The sequence below is a fragment of the Hylobates moloch genome, unplaced genomic scaffold, assembly GCF_009828535.3.
Source record: "Hylobates moloch isolate HMO894 unplaced genomic scaffold, HMol_V3 SCAFFOLD_1, whole genome shotgun sequence".
Taxonomy (NCBI): Eukaryota; Metazoa; Chordata; class Mammalia; order Primates; family Hylobatidae; genus Hylobates; species Hylobates moloch.
In genome coordinates this window covers 111,472,255-111,492,705 of record NW_026652276.1, presented here as the reverse complement: position 1 = coordinate 111,492,705, position 20,451 = coordinate 111,472,255, and the positions used below count along the sequence as shown (strand labels likewise).

The 20,451-nt window shown below is 37.3% G+C and overlaps 1 pseudogene; it reads right to left on the bottom strand.

The window, feature by feature from the left end:
• LOC116810435 (beta-glucuronidase-like) overlaps positions 1-12,528 on the bottom strand; it is a 98,876-nt pseudogene extending 86,348 nt beyond the window's left edge.
• Positions 12,529-20,451: the final 7,923 nt, after the last annotated feature.

The following is a 20,451-nucleotide window of genomic DNA, read 5'->3' as shown; positions in this document are numbered from 1 at the left end:
TGGTTCTTTTGGCCTTACTCCCAAATAATTTTTTAATCAGTAGCTTCAAGATTGCTACATTGATTAAAATTCTAATTATTTGACTGTGAGCACAAGTGTGCTCATAACTTTATCATGTTGCCATAAATATCAATTATTTGGTAAGATAATGCTCCAGTCACCTCTTCCTACTATAATGTCTAATTATCTCTCTTGGCCTCTCACATTCCATTGTGAAAAACTAACATTAGCGCATATACAATAGTCATTCATAGTCTTTGCATGTTTAGTATGTGTGACGAAATGCCCTTTAATAGGTTCCATACTAATATTATATGAATATTAGTGATTCATCTAGTGTAAATTTCTACAGGGCCTCTTAAGTAAATATGTATTTAGTTGGTTATTTTATGCATATTTAGAATTTGTTTGCATTATCCAGCTTCACATGTTATATTTACCTGGTGGGAATATTTAGCTTTCTGCCACTCTACTTTAGCCTATGTATAAATTCACATATGTTTTATAATAATCTTAACACTAATCCACCAAATGATCTTGATATCTGGTATATTATCATTTTCTTAATGAGGTGTTATCTACAGCAAAGCATTTGCTTAATCATTCACTTTTTGTTTGCTTGGTTTTTGCTGTTCCTCACTAAAGACAAGTATCTGTTGAAAAAAAAGGATGTCTCCAGAAAGTCAATGAGTCCTATAAAGAAAATTGTAGCAGACATTTTCTGAAGAAAAACAAATGTGCCCAAGGTAAGTAAAGCATAATTAATTTCTTGAAAGTTTTTTTTTTTATTTTCTTCCCCAGCTAATAAAAAGAAACCTCTCTTGTATGTTGGTCAGGTTGAAACCTAATTGCATAATCTACATTATTTCATTCTCAATTGTAGTTGAAACCACCCAAATTGATGAGTGTTTGCTTTCTATTTTCACATTTTTAAAATCTGATCTTTTGTTTAAAATGTTGAGCCTAAAGAACTAAAATTTGGGACAATTTAGAAGCTAAAGGGGGTGGATTAATAATTTGGTTACATTTTGCTGTCCAATCAGCATCTCATGGGAGTTTAGAAATAATTTTAGTTATTTGCTTTTAGCCCTTCTTATGTAAGGCTAACATAGTGGACCTATCATAGGCCGTTATTCCAACTAGTCTGATGGTTTGTTTGCAGACTATTTCATTATGTTCTTAAATTTTTTCATTAAAATCTTTATGAAAGCTAAGTTGCAATTTCATGTTGGAGAAATGAAGCAATGAAAATAGCTATCATACATCCATCATTTAAACACAGTACTTGGGGTGCCATGTTCCAGCACCACAGCTTAGTGCACCAATACTGTGTAGTATAAATATTTCTTAATAGGTACCTGGGGCTGGAGTTTCTCTACTGTGTTTAACCTAAATGAGTACATGAGATTGCTATTGAAAGTGTTTTTTATATCTGTTTGGAATCCAAATAAATTTATTGTTATGGAGTCTTTGTCTTAGAAAACAGATATTTAGGGTCTCTAAACTTTTATTTTGAAATATCTATAGACGACAAGCAGTAGCTAAAATAGTACATAGGGATTCTGTGTACCCTTCACCCAGCTTCTCCCATATAAAAAATCCTGTGCAACCATAGTGCTTTATTAGATTTTTAAAAAGATATTATTTTCTTAGAACAGTTTCAGATTCACAGCAAAATTAAGAGGAAGGTATGGAGATTTCCCATACACTTCTTGTCCTCCTCCCACATGCATGGCCTCTCCCATATCAACATCCTCCACCAGGGTCATACATTTGTTAAAATTGACAACCCTGCACATCATAATTGCCCAAAGTCCATAGGTTACATTAGGGTTCACTCTTGGTGTTGTGCATTCTATAGGTTTGGGCAAATGTATAATGACTGGAATCCACCATTACATGACTATTCAGAGTAGTTTCACTGCTCTAAAATTCCTCTGTGTTTTGCTTATGCATCCTTTTCTGCTACCTTCAACCCTTGGAAATCACTGATCTTTTTGTTGTCTCCATAGTTTTGCCACTTTCGGAATGATTTGTAAAGTGAGGAGACTTTTGATGGGCCTGTTCCTTCTGAGGCAGGATAGTTATAAAGATAAAAAACCAAGCCCCACTGATTATCTCTTAGAACTGGCAACTAAACCCCCATGATTCCTTGGGCAGTTGCAAGATTTCAGGTGCAGTATTCTTTATTCATATTTGCTTTGCTTAAATGTATCCAGACTATAATTTAACAAATCAGCAAAAGAGAAAAGCAGAGAGAAATTAGCAGAGATATCTTTCCCCCAATTCCCTCCCCATCTCTTTTTTCCTCACCCAAAACAGCACTCCTGGAGAGATGTTTATGAGATCTGTAATTTCTGGGCCTATCAAAAGTGTTAATTTGTGAGTTTCTGGGTCTTTGTTCTCACTGTCCTTCAGAACGGGCACCCAAGGAGCATGAAGGCCAAGTCTGTCTCAGATCTGTCTATCATCTAACGAGTGTCTTGAATTTTATAGTCAAGTATTACATAACTTTCTGTATTAAAGATTGTGGGTTTTTAAAAGCTGATTTCTATTTTTTCTTGAATAGAATAGAGAGAGTTATTCTCTCTGAGAAGATGAGTTCTCCCTTGTCTGGTGAACTTCAGAACTTAAAAATAAGGCTGATTTGAAAGTAAATTTGCTGTCCTCTTTTGATTTTATTTTTTGGTTCTGAGCCCAGGAACCTTTACCCTTTCTCTTTTCTTCCCTCATAATGAACCTGGTGTCTTGTCTCATTCTGTATGTAATCCCCTGGCTAATTCCTAGCTTCAGCTCCAGACTTGATGCCAAAACCTGTGAACAGAGGAATTAAAAGCAAGCTGTACTCTCTCACCAACTTTCTCTGATTTCTAGGCATCTTTAGACTGGACCCCAGGCTTCTCCTACTTCCTGTCCACATGCAAAAAATGCAGCTCAGGCCGGGCACGGTAGCTCATGCTTGTAATCCCAGCACTTTGGGAGGCCGAGGCGGGTGGATCACGAGGTCAGGAGATCGAGACCACGGTGAAACCCTGTCTCTACTAAAAACACAAAAAATTAGCCGGGCATGGTGGCGGGCGCCTGTAGTCCCAGCTACTCGGAGAGGCTGAGGCAGGAGGCTGAGGCAGGAGAATGGCACGAACCCGGGAAGCGGAGCTGGCAGTGAGCTGAGATCACGCCACTGCACTCCAGCCTGGGCGACAGAGTGAGACTCCTTCTCAAAAAAAAAAAAAAAAATGCAGCTCAGCTAGTTCCTGAGTTGCTATTGCCCCACCCCCATGTCCATATGCTGGTCTAAAAAGAGGGCAGGCATAAAAAAATGATGAGTTCATGTCCTTTGTAGGGACATGGATGAAGCTGGAAACTATCATTCTCAGCAAACTATTGCAAGGACAAAAAAAGTTAAACAAGAATGATTTAAAAATATAAATTCAAGAAGCTACACAAATACTCATGAAAGGTTATACAGTGTGATGTATTTTTGAGATTACTTTTTTTGAGCCTTTTAAGTCAAAGAGTCAGTTTAATGATTTAAATATGTAAACTGAGAACACCATAAAATGATAGACTGGATTAAGAAAATGTGGCACATATACACCATGGAATACTATGCAGCCATAAAAAGGATGAGTTCATGTCCTTTGTAGGGACATGGATGAAGCTGGAAACCATCATTCTCAGCAAACTATCGCAAGGACAAAGAAACCAAACACCGCATGTTCTCACTCACAGGTGGGAATTGAACAATGAGAATACTTGGACACAGGAAAGGGAACATCACACACTGTGGGGGGGCGGGGGGTGGGGAGGGATAGCATTAGGAGATATACCTAATGTAAATGATGAGTTAATGGGTGCAGCACACCAACATGGCACATGTATACGTATGTAACAAACCTGCACGTTGTGCACATGTACCCTAGAACTTAAAGTATAATAAAATATATATATATATATATATAAAAAGAAGAGAGCAGGGATATTGAGAAAGCAACAGGGAAGGGGCAACAGTGACCATCTCTGCCCAAGTGTGAAGGCCTCCCTGGCACTCCAAAGAGATGTACAGACTTGATGAGGAGATGCAAAGGTCCTTCTGGGTGTAGGACTTCAATTTTGATCTCTGAGGATCTGCTTCAAAATAAAGTCCCCCATATTGAAAATCACTGATCTCATTTCAAAGGATAAAAGTAGTATTTACTAGAAAAGTCACACACACACACACACACACACACACACACTGCCCCCCTGCCACACACACACAATGGTAACTATGGGTGGTGATAGATGTGTTAATTAATTTTTTTGTAATAATTATACAATGTATATGTAATTAATTCATCCCATTGTATACCTTGAATATATGCAATTTTTGTTTATTATATATTTTCTTAAGATCTCCTTAAAGTATGTCTTTTAACTCTTCTCTTTAACCATTTCAGCAATATCATCTTTTCTTTCCTTCATGTTCTTATTCTTTCCCATTCAATTTTAAGATAATTTTTCCCTCTGTCTTTTCAGGAATAACAATCTTAAAGGTTCTCCCTTTTTCCTTTAAAAGCAATGATTGCAGATAAAGAAGCTGAAATTTTTGCTCTTACGATACAAAACAGTATGACTTGTAAAGAATTTTCCAGTGTCATTTGCCTGGGAGGTGCCCTGTCCCCTCCAATTTTGTACCAGCTCTGTATTTTTTCTCTATGACCTTGACAACAATTCTTCACATATTCGTTCAATACTTCTTAAATTCCTGGGTGTCAGGTAAGGCCCTGAGGACACAGTGGTGACAACATAGATAATTAAGGGAAGCTTACACTGTAGTTGGGGGAAACTGTTCATAAATCAGTAATTGAACAATAAGCAAGATACTATCAGAATGAAACTAGGATCATGAGGAAAATGAATCAGAATGATTTCAAAGAGCATTTGAGGACAGGGGAACCTGGGACTCTTTTAGATGGGTGCATCTAAAAGATGTCTGAGCTGAGTCCTGGATGACAAGACAAAACAGTCATGACAACATTTTCTCTGAGAGCATGAGAAACAGGCTGCAGAGAACATTAACTACCTGCCTTCTTCAGACATCTGTTTCCCCACAAATAGCATCTATTTTACCTGCATAGAATTTTGCAGTTGTTCTCCTTCCCTCCCTCTGCCTCTCCCTCTCTCTCTCTCTGCCTTTCCCTTTCCCTCTCCCTCTTCCTCTCTCTCTCTCTCTCTCAGTGTGTGTGTGTGTGTGTGTGTGTGTGTGTATGTGTGTAAATCTATGAAAAACACTTCATCTGAGAAGCCAACATATAAGTTAAATTTAAGGCAAATATAGAGGAGAATAAGATTTGAGGGTGTAACAGAGGTAAAATAACCTTGTTTGATTAGCATTTTATTTCTACCTTAAATAAAAAGAAAAATGTTTCTATTTAGAATTATTTGATACATTTCTGTAAGTGCATAAAAGCCTATAAGCTATCAAAGTTCATTCTATTAACTAAGGAGAAATCTTAAGGGCTATATCTGGATAATAATACAAATTCATCAATTAGTAATTTATAATTCGAATCACTCAGCTGATCCACATGGGGACATCTGGCAATCAAACTAAATATTCTCATTTCCAGATGCAAGACATAACTAACTGATTAATTGCCTTAAAAATTTTGGCCTTATGGTTTATTTTTTAAAAAAAAAACATTAGAAAATAGATAGATGATGAAAAAATGTGGTTCCAAAAGTTTTTCATTTTTCTGAAAAATACTTCCATTTTCAGTATTTTTAGCAAATTTGATTTAACAATCTTTTTTTTCCTAAGCTTTGAGTTAGGGGAAATTTTAAAAGACCATAGGAGTTGGGGGGATTTTAATATCAACCAAAAGGTTTGAATCAGAGAACTAGGATAAGGAAGGAAGTGAGGGGTGAGTAAAGGTCTCAAGCCAAATGGAACAGAAGAAAGAGCCCAACTAGTTGTGACAAACTGAGAGACAGCAGCTGCTGACCAGCCTCATGACCTTATTTATTACATGGGGAGGAGAGTTGGCCAGTGATGGAAAAGGAGGAAAACCATATCCTCCCTTGGGGACAAGGTATAAAGATCAAGGGATCTGTGAAGTCTAGCATGTCCCACAATGATAACGATGGTGATAATGACCACAGCAGTCCCTAGTGTGTGACACCAAAGCAAAGGGGAGGACAAACATACTCGCACGGAAATGAGGAGCACGGTGCAACAGACAGAAAGCCTTAATTTGATTTCAAGCTCTTTTGACAGGAGACCTGTGCCTATTCCAGATTGGAATTGTCTCTCTTCTCATCACATCCTTTGGAGAGAGCAAAAGTTAGGGAATGCCCATGGGGTTTTTGCGAAGATTCTTTGTTCTGAGGGTGGGATGTACCGATGCATTGTCAGCTCTTCACTTGCCCCATGAAAATATACTATATCCCTCTCAAAAAAAAAAAGCAGTGAGAAGAAAGTTGTGGTAGAGGTTATTATCATGATGCCAAAGTTATTGTGAAGAAAAGAAAAACTCACTTCAGAAGTATGCTCGCTCTTTACTGTACAAGGTGTCAGAGGAAGCAGATGTTTTGGCTATTACTCAATCTCCTACTCTTTCTTTCTTTCTCTCCTTGTCATCTTCCCCATCACTTCTCCATCATAAATCATAAATAACAGCATTGACCAATTTTATCATGTTTTGAATCAATTTTCATAGATCCATCTGTTTATTTGAATAAATGTCTCTGAAATACATCATCTTACAAAGACCCCAAAATGTAAAACCATAAGAAGAAAGGCATGTGGAGAATTTGTGTTCCAGAACTAATGCTATTATTGTGGATTTTTTCCAGAAGAGGCTGAGGTGTGCACACCACAAGATAGACTCAGGGATAGGGCTTTATTTGTTTTTATTTTTTGGTTATTGCAAGGAAATTAATTATGAAACTGGGTAAAATTTTGTCTCTTATTTTATAAACAATAATACCCATAAAGCATGCTAAGTGTGAGTAACAGGAAGCCATCCATGCGCCGATATGTAATATGAAATGAGGACCCCACAATTTATGCTTCTGATGTAAGAGCATACATGCTGGCTGAAACAATTTTAAGATCCGAGATACAACTAAGATGAAGAGTTTAAGGAAGGCGGTCACAGCCAGTGTTATACTGGGCCTAGAAGCTGCCGCTGAGTCTCTACTTGTGAAAGATGTGAAAGCAAAACTAAGACTTTAGTTCCCTCAGCCACAGTCTCCCTGAAGGGCAGCAGTTGGCATCAAGAGTCACTTTTGCAAGTGAAGTGACTCACACTGAGTAGAAACAGTCAGCCAGGGCAGGAAGGTCTGTGACTCTTCATCAGTATCTCAGGGACTTTGATCTCCTTCCTTCCTCTCCTAAGATAAACCATTTGGAAAAGTCTAGATGTTTTCTCAGTATGATAAATTAAACTCCTGAAAATAAGCACTTAATTTATATTTCTCCTAGCATAATTCCACTTTGGCCTTTCTTTCTTTTTTTTTTATTATACTTTAGGTTTTAGGGTACATGTGCACAATGTGCAGGTTTGTTACATATGTATCCATGTGCCATGTTGATTTCCTGCACCCATTAGCTTATAGTAGTATTCTAACTGATAAATCCTAACGAATTTATACCTAACTTCACTGCAGCATTTTCACAATATATTATTTTATGTACTACCCTAGACAAACTTGTCTCCCTACCCCACTGAGAACTGAGTTCCTATCACCCTCCTAGAAATATTATTCTTAGATAACTACTAAATTTTGTCAAAAATTAAAATTAAAAGGAAGAAAGGAATGAAAGAAAGAAAGAAGGGAAGGAAGGAAGATTCATTTAATAATAGGGAAATGGTAGTGTATTTATCCAATAGAATATTATTCTGTCATTTACATCTAGCCATAGAGGAGATGTTCTGCCTCCTGAAGCCAGTTCGTTCACTTGTACTTTAGATTTGGCCCCTTCTCCTCTCTCAGAAGCCATGCATTACCAATTATATCCTTTCTCCTTAACTTGCCCACTTCCTCTAAAATGGATTCTTTCTTTGGCATTTAAATACTTCCTCTTATTATCCTAAAAACAGCCTCTCTGCCCAAGAGCCTCCTCTAGCTATGCCCTACCCCCCTAACCAGTATTATTCAGTGGGATGATGAGGGTGATTAATTCAGTACTAGCCACATCTTCTGAGTTTCTTGTATGTTCGATCCTTGGAACCACAATTTGATGTGATTGCATCCAGTCCCATGGCTTTAAATACCATCTACATGATGATCTCTATGATCATCAACCACTCTCCTTAACTCTGGAAGTGTGTATTCAGTTTACACCTCTTCTTTGTTGCTCCAGGCTTCTGAAACATAACATGTCTAAAACTGAACTCTTAATTTTCTTCCTTAAACCTGCTTCTCCTGCAGTAAATGGCAACCCTACCCTTAGAATTGATCTACCCCAAAATCTAGGCATCATTCTTGATCATTTCTCATGACTTCACTATTGACCTTGTCTAAGCCAATATCATCTATCTTGTCTACACTATTGCAATAACCTTTTACCTGGTGTTCATGTTTCTGTTCTTACTTTCATCCCTTTCAGTATCTTCATAGCAGCAATATACTTTTTAAAAAAGTCATGTCACAGCATTCTTCTGCACAAAGTCTTTCCATTTTTTTTATTTCACATGGAATAAACTAACGTTATTTCCTAAAGGGCCCTCCATCACATTGGACAGTCTCTGATTTTATCTCTCATCTACTCTGCTTTAGTCACTTGGATATGGCTATTCTTTGAAAACAGCTTCACACTCCCCTGACTCAGAGCCTTTGTATCTGTTATTTCCACTTCCTAGAATCTCTCCCCAGATATTGGTATGGCTTACAGCTTTACTTTCTTCAAGACTTTGCTGAATGCTGTGTAGAATATCATACCTATATCCTGTTTACTCTGTAGGCACCGTCTTTATTTTTTTTCATAGCACATACCACCACCTGACATATTCTATATATTGATTTATTTATGTGATTTTTGCTTGTCTTCTTCCACTGGAATGTAAACTCCCTGACAGCAAGGACTTTCTTTGCTTTTTAGTTTTTAAATAACTGGGCACACAAATATTCTTGAATGAATAAATGCATTTCTATTAATCTAGGGTTCTACTAAAACTGATACGTACATCACCTCATCTGACAGTCTGTTTTACACTTAATCGTTTTAATATATAAATATGTTCGTCTTATTTCAAACTTTAGCAAAGTAAAAAAATAATAATACCTTGAAATAGTTGGTGTTAGAATGCCTTTGAAGAAAATAACTGTCTTTTGTTTGGGAAAATACCTGATAAAACTGGTTGGGTCGAAAAGTGAAATCATGACCACAAGGCTAGGCAGAAGGCAAGCAACAAAGGGATTAAGGTGCTATGCAATTGCAATTTAGAGTGATGAAAAGACAAATAAATAGAGTGGGGGAGAAACAGAAGAGTATAAATAAGTAACAGTTGGGTGAATTGGGAGGCATGGCAAAGGGTTTTTGACATGTAATTGTCAAGTTTACGTGGCTTGAGTTTTTCTGGTATAAACCATTATCTCCCCCAAAACCTTCTATAAAGTCTGCTGCTTCCAAAAGGGTCTTTCATTAGTGGCTAGTGTGTGTGTGTCTATGTCTGTGTGTGTGTGTGTAAATAACGAAACAGATTGCATTGTGTCTGGGCCATGCCAGGGTGAGAGTAGAGGAAGGAGAGAGCATGGTGGGAGAACAGAAAGCAGTGCAGGCAGGACAGAAATGCCATAGATGACCCTGAGTGATTGAGCCCTGCTGGAATCAACAAGTATTTTAGTGAGAACAATGGGGTCTGAGGCAATTTTCCATCATACTTACAGGGCAGAAATGCCTGAGGAGCCCTCTGTGTTCCCTGACCAAACTTTCCTTGCATTTAAAGATTCTCCTTTTATTTATGCTAATCTTTACAGAAATGTAGTGACTTGAAGACAGAAATTGTTACTCTTGAATCCATTCCAGACTAAATCAATAAATAAGGACTAATTTTGCCATTATCCTCTAGGAAGTTCTTTTTTTTCTTTCTTTTTATTTTTCCTCTGTACTTGCTTCAATACCTTCAGGCTCCTTTTATTTCCCTTAAAATAGAGAAGACAGTTAGAGTGAATGTGCCACAGCAGGTCTCAAACTGAGTACATGAGGACTATTTCTCATTGCCTACGTATATCCCTCCCTTATAAAAGATAACAATGGACTTTTCACGTATTACAAATGGTCTTGCCTTGCCAATTCACGTGTAACTTTTAGTCCTAGTCTAATTATTAGACCTTCTAATTAAATCAAGAGAACTATTTTTCTAAAAATTAGATGTGTAAACAATATTACTTTATTACCCCATCCATAACAATGTTCCCCACTAGAATTTTCATATGAACTGTGTAGTAAACTCGTGAGTAATTTGAATCTCATTGCAGCAAACTCTCTGGAGACTTTCTAGGGAAATATAATGGGAAACATTATTTGAAACAAGCATGCCATTGTCTGGAGCTCAAAAATCTACTTTGAAATAACAGATGTTGCTGCAAAACAATTTGATGCCTTAATATGTTTAAAGTCATAGTTAAATACACTTAACCCATCACACATTTCAGAATTAGATAGTGTCTATATGCCACGTTTATACTATTGTTTAAAAATACATTGTGTGACTTGAAGATCTGCAGAGGTGGCTTGAAAGAGAGCCTCTTCCCTCTTCCCCCTGTGTGAATTGCGCTGTTGATTAGCTGCTCCATGAGCCTAGAAAAGCTGCCAGTTAATGCCAGGGACCCCAAAGCTGAAGGAAGATTTGCAGCTGTGACTGGCCTAGATTCTGGCAGTGCCAGGCTTGTGATCTGTTGGAGCTGCTGCTGCCTGTGCTGCCTCTTCTAGTATTTTTGAGTTGGAAAGAAGATAGAACAGGGAAAGCTGGGGATCAGAAAAAGGAGGCTTGGCTCACATAATAGCTATTCCCTTAATCTATGCAGGCTTGATATCTTTCCTTTCTTTAAACCATTCATTTCCATGACCGCCACTGCCCCACTGCCAGCATTGACCCTAACAATTCTTTTTTGTCCTCATTTACATGGCCCTCCAACTTAAGAAATAAAAAATTTAGAACAAAGCCATATTTCCCCACTTCCATAAAACTTTCCTCTTTGTGCAGTGCTACCTATTAGAATATTCTAATCCAAAGAAGAGTGGTTGAAAAAATTTAGTTACTCAAAATGGCATCTTGATTTTTATCAGTTGGCTTTATTCTGAAATTAGAGTCTTCCATTGATCTATGTTGGACTGAAACCTCCTGCCCACCAAATAAGGTCATATTTAATCACCAAATTATGCCCTATGGTCGTGAAAATCACGACACTTGTTTTCATTGGTAGGCTCTCAAATGTCCAAATCTTAATTTGGCTAAATTATATCTGTTTGATATGTTTGTTGGTTTATATTAAACTGAACTGAATGAGGAATGAGAGATCTGGTCCTTTACTTATTGTCACCATCTGTAAACTATTTCATCTATAACCAAAAAAAAGACAACACACACACACACACACACACACAAGTCATTACTCCGCTCATTATTTGAGGGACAAGAAATTTATTAGTTTATTATTAACTTTATCATTCCCAGTTGAAAACCTTAAATCAAATTAGACAAATAAATTCAATCTCTCAAATTAAAATTAGTAGGAACAAAATAAAACTTCATAATTCATAGACTGAAAATCTTCTAGATTCAAATAATAATTTTTGTAAATAATAATTTTTTTAAAGTGTAGCAATATTATTTTTGCTTCCCACCTTTAATTCTTTTAGGGACATGAAAGGAGGAGGTCACATCAAGAAAAAGTCAATTTACTTTTGAAATGTTTTCAAATGATGAGAGGAAGGAGACTACATTATAAAAACAGAATATTGAGCTCAAACGAAGGTGAGTATAGCTGTGGCACCAAGGGGTGTTGGTTCTTGGAAGCAGCATGGGGGCAGGTTTTATTTGAAAACATGTAATGAAGTTTGCCAGAATACAACCACCTGGGGACTATAATTAAGAGGTAGCATAATAATAATATTGATTTTTAAAATTGTAATAATTTCTCTCTTGGTAAGCCCTGGAAGACAAATTACCAAAACTCCAGACAGCTCTTATTTTCCCTTTCTTCTGAGTAGATTCGATCATGAAGGTCACTCACCCGTTATCGACTCTCCGTCTCTTAGAAGTTCCAGGAACATGCAGTGTGGCTTTCCTGGTCACCACCTCTTCAGCAGCGTTCTCTTTATGCTGTGACATAGCCATTTGTTCCCTGTTGCTAATCCATCTCTCCAGGAATGGTCCTAGAGACCCTTCCTCTCCATTGGGCACTATCCTTTGGTGGCATAAGGCTCTTTCTTCAACCAGAGGTGAAATTCTCTGGACCAGAGGAAAACATGGAGCAGATTTAGGGGTCTCAGTCTCCAGCAGAAGCCACAGCATTAAAGTCCTTTACCTGAGTCATTCTTTCCATTTTTTAACAGCAACCCATCTCCCTAGAAAATATATACAGTCTTCTGCAAGGGTTATATGAAAGTAACATTGATTTGTTCATTAATTCTTCATTATACAATGTTGATTTAGAACCTACTATGTGCCAAGCTCCTTCTCACATCATTGAACAAGACAATAAGCTCCCTTAAAGCTTATTTTCTAATGAATGATAGCTGGTAGGAAAAAAAATTCATTAAAATGATCCAAATAGTGACATATCCAATGTAGGAAATTAAGCATGGAAGGAGAACTTTCAAGGGAGTAGATGTGCAGAGTCTTCGAATAGGTACACAGGGAAAGCATCTCTGAGGCCCACCGGTGCTGAGGCCTGGGGAAAAGCAGGTGGCAGCATGCTTGCAGCTTTCCTTTGAGAAGCAGAATGTAGGTTAGTGTGGCTGGAGAACAGTGAGGCAGAGAAGGGTGCAAAAGGAGGTCAAAGCAGTCCAGACCAGGGTCTAGGAGGCCATAGCAGGGAATTTGATTCTTGGTTCACAGTAGTGTGAAAGAAGAATAACCATATCAGCTAAATCAATATGATTATATTACGAAGACATTTTGAGAGAGAATTTGCCAATAGGTTTACATATCCGTGCACGGACTGAGCTAATGCCACACCTGAGCAATTGTGCCCCTTATCAATTGCCACACTTTAGCATTTCTTAGAAAATGTATATAGAAAGAGTTTCAGGCACAGGTCAGCTGATGTTCCTATTCAAAACAAAAGAGCAAGAAAAAAATAGAAATAAAATTATATCCTTTTTCATTGCATAGGGCAAAAAGATAATATAATTTCATTTTTCAAGAGCAAGGTTACATGCATCAGTCTATGAATTGGCATAAGAAAGTATAGTCTCTACAAAATGTGTCACATACAGTAAAAATTTTCATTCATTTAAGCAATGCATGTCAATATCACTGAAAAACATGTGCCAATGTGCAATGCCATGATGTACACTAACCAAGAAAGCCCTAGGTTAAGCTATCTTCACAAAGGAGTAAGTCACAGTTTTGACTACTGTAACAAAAAGAATGTTTTTAAATAGAGCATGTCATTGGGCAAATTTTGTTCCATTAACTACTACTTCTGCCTATGAATGAATGCTTATACAAAAACTGTTCTTCCAACAGCTTGAGGTGATTGGGGAAAGGGATCTAAATTTTGAATTTTTATTTTCTCCATCACTTCATTACTATTTGGAAAGCCGATAAGTAACAACAAATATTCTGAAGCACTCTAAGAGCTTTCCTGCAATGTTAAACTAATGAGTATTTAGGAAAAGAAATATAATCCACATGTTCCTGATTGACTTATAATTAAATCATTTGTAAGAGCCATTTGATGTCCAAAATGCCTTGTAAGATTTTTTTATAAGCTTTGTTTGCTTGAAGCAAAAAGATCTATTATTGTCAAGAGTAAACAAAGCTTAAAGGCACATCTACTTTAACAACAACAACAGCAACAACAATAAACCCTAAAAAACAAATAACCAAACAAAAAACAAAGCAACAAAAACAAAAGCCATTCGATAGCATGATGAAAATGCACTGTACCTCAAAAGGAGACAATATTCCGGCTCTAGAGCCATGCACATTGACAATCCTCTAAGTTTTGACCCAGATATAAATTGCTGGCCAATCTCATCTCATTTACCCTTTTATGATTGGATAGGTAGGACATGGAACAGAAACTTGACTTTAAATGCAAACAGCTGCTACAACTGACCTAACCCCAAACAACTCCAGAACACCTACTCTCAGACCTTGCTTTGATCTTAGACCATTAGCAATAAAACTAAGAAATTTTTGACAGGGAGACAAATAGAAATTTTCCCACATATGTAATAAAAACAGAGTTTTTTTTTAAACTATACTTTTAACTATACTTTTTTTTTTAACTTTGTTCCTCGCAGGAACAAAGTAGGAAGTATTTATTTCACTAAGTATGGGACTTCAGAGTAGATGGTCCTAACCAACCCTAAAATTTAATAATCTTCTTGTGACCAGCTTGCCAATAGAAAAAGCATCTTAGAGTTTGGCCTGTAAGTGAACTTAGGCAATGAAACAAATACAGGGACAAAGATTCAACAAGAAAGTTGAATCTTTTTCAAAAATAAAGAATATGATTGCCAAATATTTAATGACTCAACATTTAAAATTGAATCATTGAATATGTTTTTGGTAAAGGATATATGTAAAACTTAACACTAAATATCCTATATTTTTAAAATAATGTATACAAAAACATATTTTTAAACCCAAATTGTTTACTATTCATGTTGAAAGTATTTGCAACTCACTAGAAACCTAAAAATACTATTTTCAAAGTATTACATAACAAATTCCTATTCATTGTAGAAAATTAGGAGATACAAATAAATTTAAATAAATAAATTCAGATCACCTGTATTTCCACCATCTTATAGTAACTATTATTAACATGTATATATGTATGTGTGTATTATGTATATATATACACACACACACACACATACACAGACTTTTTTCCACTCATACTTATAAATGTAGATTTTCTTAACAAAAATAAGATGTCACTATAAATGTTTTTGTAACTTAATTTTTTTCCCTTCATTCCATAGCCTTTCAACAAATATTAAACTTTCCCTTCTTTACAAGATGGTGTCTGAGTACAGGGGTAGCTTATGTATTCAGACAGCTCTACGATCCATAGAGACCATCTTTCCTGTCCTCCAGTCTCTTGTACCAGTTTGAAGTCATGCATCCCCACTTGCCAAGTCTGCAGATGATAAACCCTTGATCTATTTTCTGGCAGGGCCATTCCCAGGGGTAGGTCTTGTGGCTTGATGATGCCCCACCCTTGGCACAATGATGCTTACCTCTGAGTCCAGCTTTGGACTGCCTGTTTGCCTGGTATCACCTCTACTCCTTTGAAGACAAAATGTCTTTTTTTTTTTTTCTTTGAGACAGAGTCTCGCTCTGTCGCCCAGGCTGGAGTGCAGTGGCGCGATCTCGGCTCACTGCAAGCTCAGCCTCCCGGGTTCACTCCATTCTCCTGCCTCAGCCTCCTGAGTAGCTGGGACTACAGGTGTCTGCTACCACGCCCGGCTAATTTTTTTGTATTTTTAGTAGAGACGGGGTTTCACCGTGTTAGCCAGGATGGTCTCAATCTCCTGACCTCGTGATCTGCCCGCCTTGGCCTCCCAAAGTGCTGGGATTACAGGCTTGAGCCACTGCAACCGGCCACCTGAAGACACAAAGTCTTTAAAATTAAGACTTTAATTCTCAGTTGTGCCCAGTGTTCTTCCCTGGGCCTATCACAATCTCTGGCTCTTTGTCAACCACATACAGCCTATGGAGCCCTGACCCTCTCTGCTTTAAGCTAGCCATGTTGCCATTTCTACTCTCCTGTTGGTGCAGGACACTCTGCAATTCTCCTGAAGGGGTAGCAAATGAGAATCAAAGCACATGCTTTTGGCTTCGCATTCAAAAATGTACTCTTTCTGTGGTGTTCAATCCATAAAAAGGACATTCACATTGGACTCCTTGCAGCCCCTCCCTTTGTCTCTACATCCTCCTCTCTGGCCCCAGGAAAGTCTTACATAATTTTCCAGATTTTTTTCTGCTTTATCATCTACTCTGTAGTCAGTCCTTTAAACTCTGACTCATTGAAACGTGCAATTTTTCCCATTTCTCATTAAAGCCTGGCTTTTGAAAATCAAAAGTATTTGCTTTTAAGCTCTTAACTCTCTATGGATTTAATAACCTCTGTTTTGAAACTTAAAGTCAAGCAATGATTCCCTTATTCTTGGCAGCCCCCCCACCCACTTCCACATGGCAATGAATTTGTCCGATCCGTTGGGTAGGGCAGCTGCCAAACAACTCTAAAAGGGGATTACCACAAAATACATTGGTTTGGTATCTCAAACATGACATCCCTTATATCATTGGAAGTGAAATTGTTGAGTCAAAGAAAATGTATATTTTAAAGACTTTAAGTACATGTTAATTATCATCCAGTAGACTATTATGAATGGTCTTTTAAACCTATAAAAGTTAATATAAAATATGAGTATTAGCGTATTTTCATATTTGTCAAATAAAAAATAATAGTATCTTATTTTAATTGCTAAAAGCATGAACAAATTTGATAGACAACTTGGTAGTCATATTAACTCAATTATTTGATAAATATATATAGGTTCTATATGTGTGTTAGGTAATTGGAAAAAAATCTACAAGACATACTCTGTGACTATCTTCAAGAGGCTCACAGGCTAATGGGAACACAGCTTATAAATAAGTAATTGCTTCTGGATGTCAAAATGAAGAGTGATAGGAATAAACTTTAACACATTCAATGTTTTTAAAAAAATCCATGAGTCATCGGGTGTGGTGGCTCATGGCTGTAATACCAGCACTTTGGGAGGCCAAAGCAGGCTGATTGCTTGAGCCCAGGAGTTCGAGACCACCCTGGGCAACATGGCAAAACCCCCATCTCTACCAAAAATACAAAAAATTAGCTGGGCTTGGTGACAGGTGCCTGTCATCCCACATATTCAGGAAGCTGAGGCGGGAGGAGCACCTGAGCCCAGGAAGTCAAGGCTGCAGTGAATCTAGAGCATGCCACTGTACTCCAGCCTGGGAGACAGAGTGAAACCCTGTCTAAAGAAAGAAAGAAAAAGACATTCCATGAGTCCAAACTGATACTTATGAAGTTTTTTTCTTTTCCTTTGCTTTTAGGGATGGAGAAAAGGAAAAGTTTTCTTTATTCTTTTAAAAAGACAACTAACAAATGTAGAGGGAATTAAAAAACAGGAAGTAATTCATTTACTAGCATCTAACATCATAACAATAATTGATTCAGTTAGGAATCATCATTAGATGCTAGAATTATGGGATGAAAACTTGTTGAGAGCAGTATATGGAAAAATTGAGTTGAGGGACACTATTATTAAATTACCAAATTTAATATCAACAGTAATGGGAAAAAACTGACATTATGTACCTTTGTTGTGATGCCATAAAGAGTATACAATATCATCTATGTATATTCTTGCCAAAAATGTTTAACCTAAATTAATCATAAAGAAACATTCAAGTCAGACAAATTCAAATGGAGGCACATTCTGTAAACAACTGCCCAGAATTCTTTAAAAATGTCAACACCACAAAACCTACTCTGTGTCAGTCCATTTGAGTTACTATAAAGGAATACATGTGACCAGGTGTTTTATAAAGAAAAGAGATATCTTTTGGCTCATGGTTCTGCAGGCCATACAAGCATGGCACCAACATCTGCTCAGCTTCTGGTGAGACCTCAGAAGCTTACAATCATGGCAGAAGGACAAGGGGAGCAGGAATATCACAAGGCAAGAAAGGGAACAAGAAAGAGAAGGGGAAACTCCTAGACTCTTTTAAATAACCAAATCTCATGTGAACTAAGTGAGAACTCACTCATTACTATGGGGAGGGCACCAAGCTCTTCAAGAGGGATCTGCTTCCATGGCCCAAACACTTCCCACCAGGTCCCACCTCCAACATTTGGAATCACCTTTCAAGATGAGATTTGGAGGGGGCAAATATCTGAACCATATCACACTCCCATTATGCCCCCTCCCAAAAGGCTATGAAACTCTTCTAGATCAAATAAGACAAAAGACATATACCAATAAAATACAACAAGTGACTATTGATTGGATCCTCAATCCAAAAACAGCTTTAAAAGAAATTATTGGGCAATGGAGGAATATTTAGATAGGAACAAGTATATTAGATAATAGTTTTGTCTCAATATTAAATATTCTGAATGTGAAAGAAAATATCCTTGTTATTAAGAGATGCACTCTGAAGTATCTAGGGGTGAAATAGAGTGACATTTACAAATAACTTTCAAGTGGTGGAGAGAGAAAAAGAGGAGATAGAGGGAGAGAGAAAGCAAACAGCAAACTAGGTGAATCTAGGTGAAGGGTATATCCATTATACTATTTGGTCACATCCCATACTTCTGAATTATTTTGAAATAAATACTTGAGGAAAAAATTAAATGATTGTAAAAAAATTAATTCCCATACACCGTGAAAATGGCAAGAGAAAGGCAGTAATTATGAACAGAGATAGTATAAATCTTTCTCCTCTTTTCTTCTCCGTGTACCTCTACTTCTTGGTGACAGTACACTATCCTCTGCCTGAAACACCATCTGATGCCAATGACTGCCAAAGTGATAGCTTTAGTTCTGTCTTGTCTTCTGAATTTTTTACTGCTGAATCCCCATTGCCTGGTATCTAGTAGGTCAAATGCTTGAGAATGAATGAATACATTCTGCTTGGAGGAGAGAAGGGCAATGTCATTGGGTAAGAGATTCTTTATCTAGATCTTTAAAAGTGAGTAGATGCTCATAGTAAGCTGACTGGGAAGATGGCCTGTACATCCTTAGTTGACTCTTTCTCCAATGACTTGGTCTAGACAATAAATGATCAACACAAGCTGAGGCAGAGAGGTGGGGCAGGGGGCGAAGTGAAGTGTGCCCGTCCCGTATGATAGTAATGACAGATCCTCAGCTAGTTGTTTTCTGTGGCAAAGTAGACCAAGAATTTCCAGCTCTGATTTTAAGAAGAAACTGAAAATCTACAGATTTCTGTGAATTTTCTCAACTATTAAAAGTCTTATCTTTAAATTTATTTTAAGTTCTGGGATATATGTGCAGGATGTGCAGGTTTGTTACATAGGTAAACATATGTCATGGTGGTTTGCTGCACCTATCAATCCATCACCTAGATATTAAGCCCCTCAGGCTCAAATAAAATAAGTATTCTGGATGAATGACACAGTTTGCAGTCCCAGATCTGAAACATGATTAGTAGCAAAAGATAAGAAGTGTCAGCAGAAAGAACAAATCTTGGAGACTCTTGTGAAAGATATGCTATAAGAGATAGAATCTGGTTTTAGTGGAAGATTAAGTATGTTTGATGAGAGAGACAGAAAAAAGTGATCACCGGTCAAATCAGAAGAAGGGAGACAAGTCCTAAATAAGACGTTTAAAAAAAAACTGTTAGTCATTGGGGCACAAAAAGCCATAACCTCAAAAGAGGGTCACACAAACATACACAAGATAGCTTCACCTTTACAAGTGAGCCCAGTACAATGTTAGCTTCCCAGAGCCCCTCTGCTCTGGAGGGAACTGGAAGTGCAGTGGAGCCTGGCAGAAGGGGTGTTTGCAGTAGGAATTGGAGAGTGGGGCCTGTCCAAGTGGAGCTGGAGCAAAAAATTCATGTTGAATATCCTGGGTTCACACAGATTGTTCAGGAATTCTGCTTCCACAGCAGAGGGCAAGAACTGAAAAGCAGTGGGCACAGGCACTGGAGCTTGACAGCACATTCCCAACTCTGTAATCTTCCCTCAATCACCCCTCTCACCAATTTTGCCTTTTGTTTTCCCTAAGAAACATAGAAATGTTGGTTTAACTGGAGGAAACATTGATAGCATCTGTAATTAGCATTATTTTGCTTTTTTGGTCTCCATATTTACAACTATTCAATGACTGTTTTTGAGCCTCTGCTTGGTGCCAGGCACTGTATTAGGTACTAGAGACACAGCAAAGAGCAAGACAGATCATTAAATAAAGATATTACTTGTATATAAAAATAAATCCTATAAATGTCAAGGCATGGTTTTCTCAGGAAAAAAATAGAAGTATGTTTAGACAAAATCTATAGGAAAAGAAGATTGCAGTAAGTCAGAGAACACCAATTTAAATTGTCATTCAATCATTCACTATTTTTACAATAATTTATTGATTATTGACTATTGCTCAGTTGTAGAAGATACTAGAGAGAAAAAACAAATTTTTACTGTTTGAGAGTTCACATTCTAAGGAGGAAGTTCAACATTTATATAAATAAATGATTATTATATGTA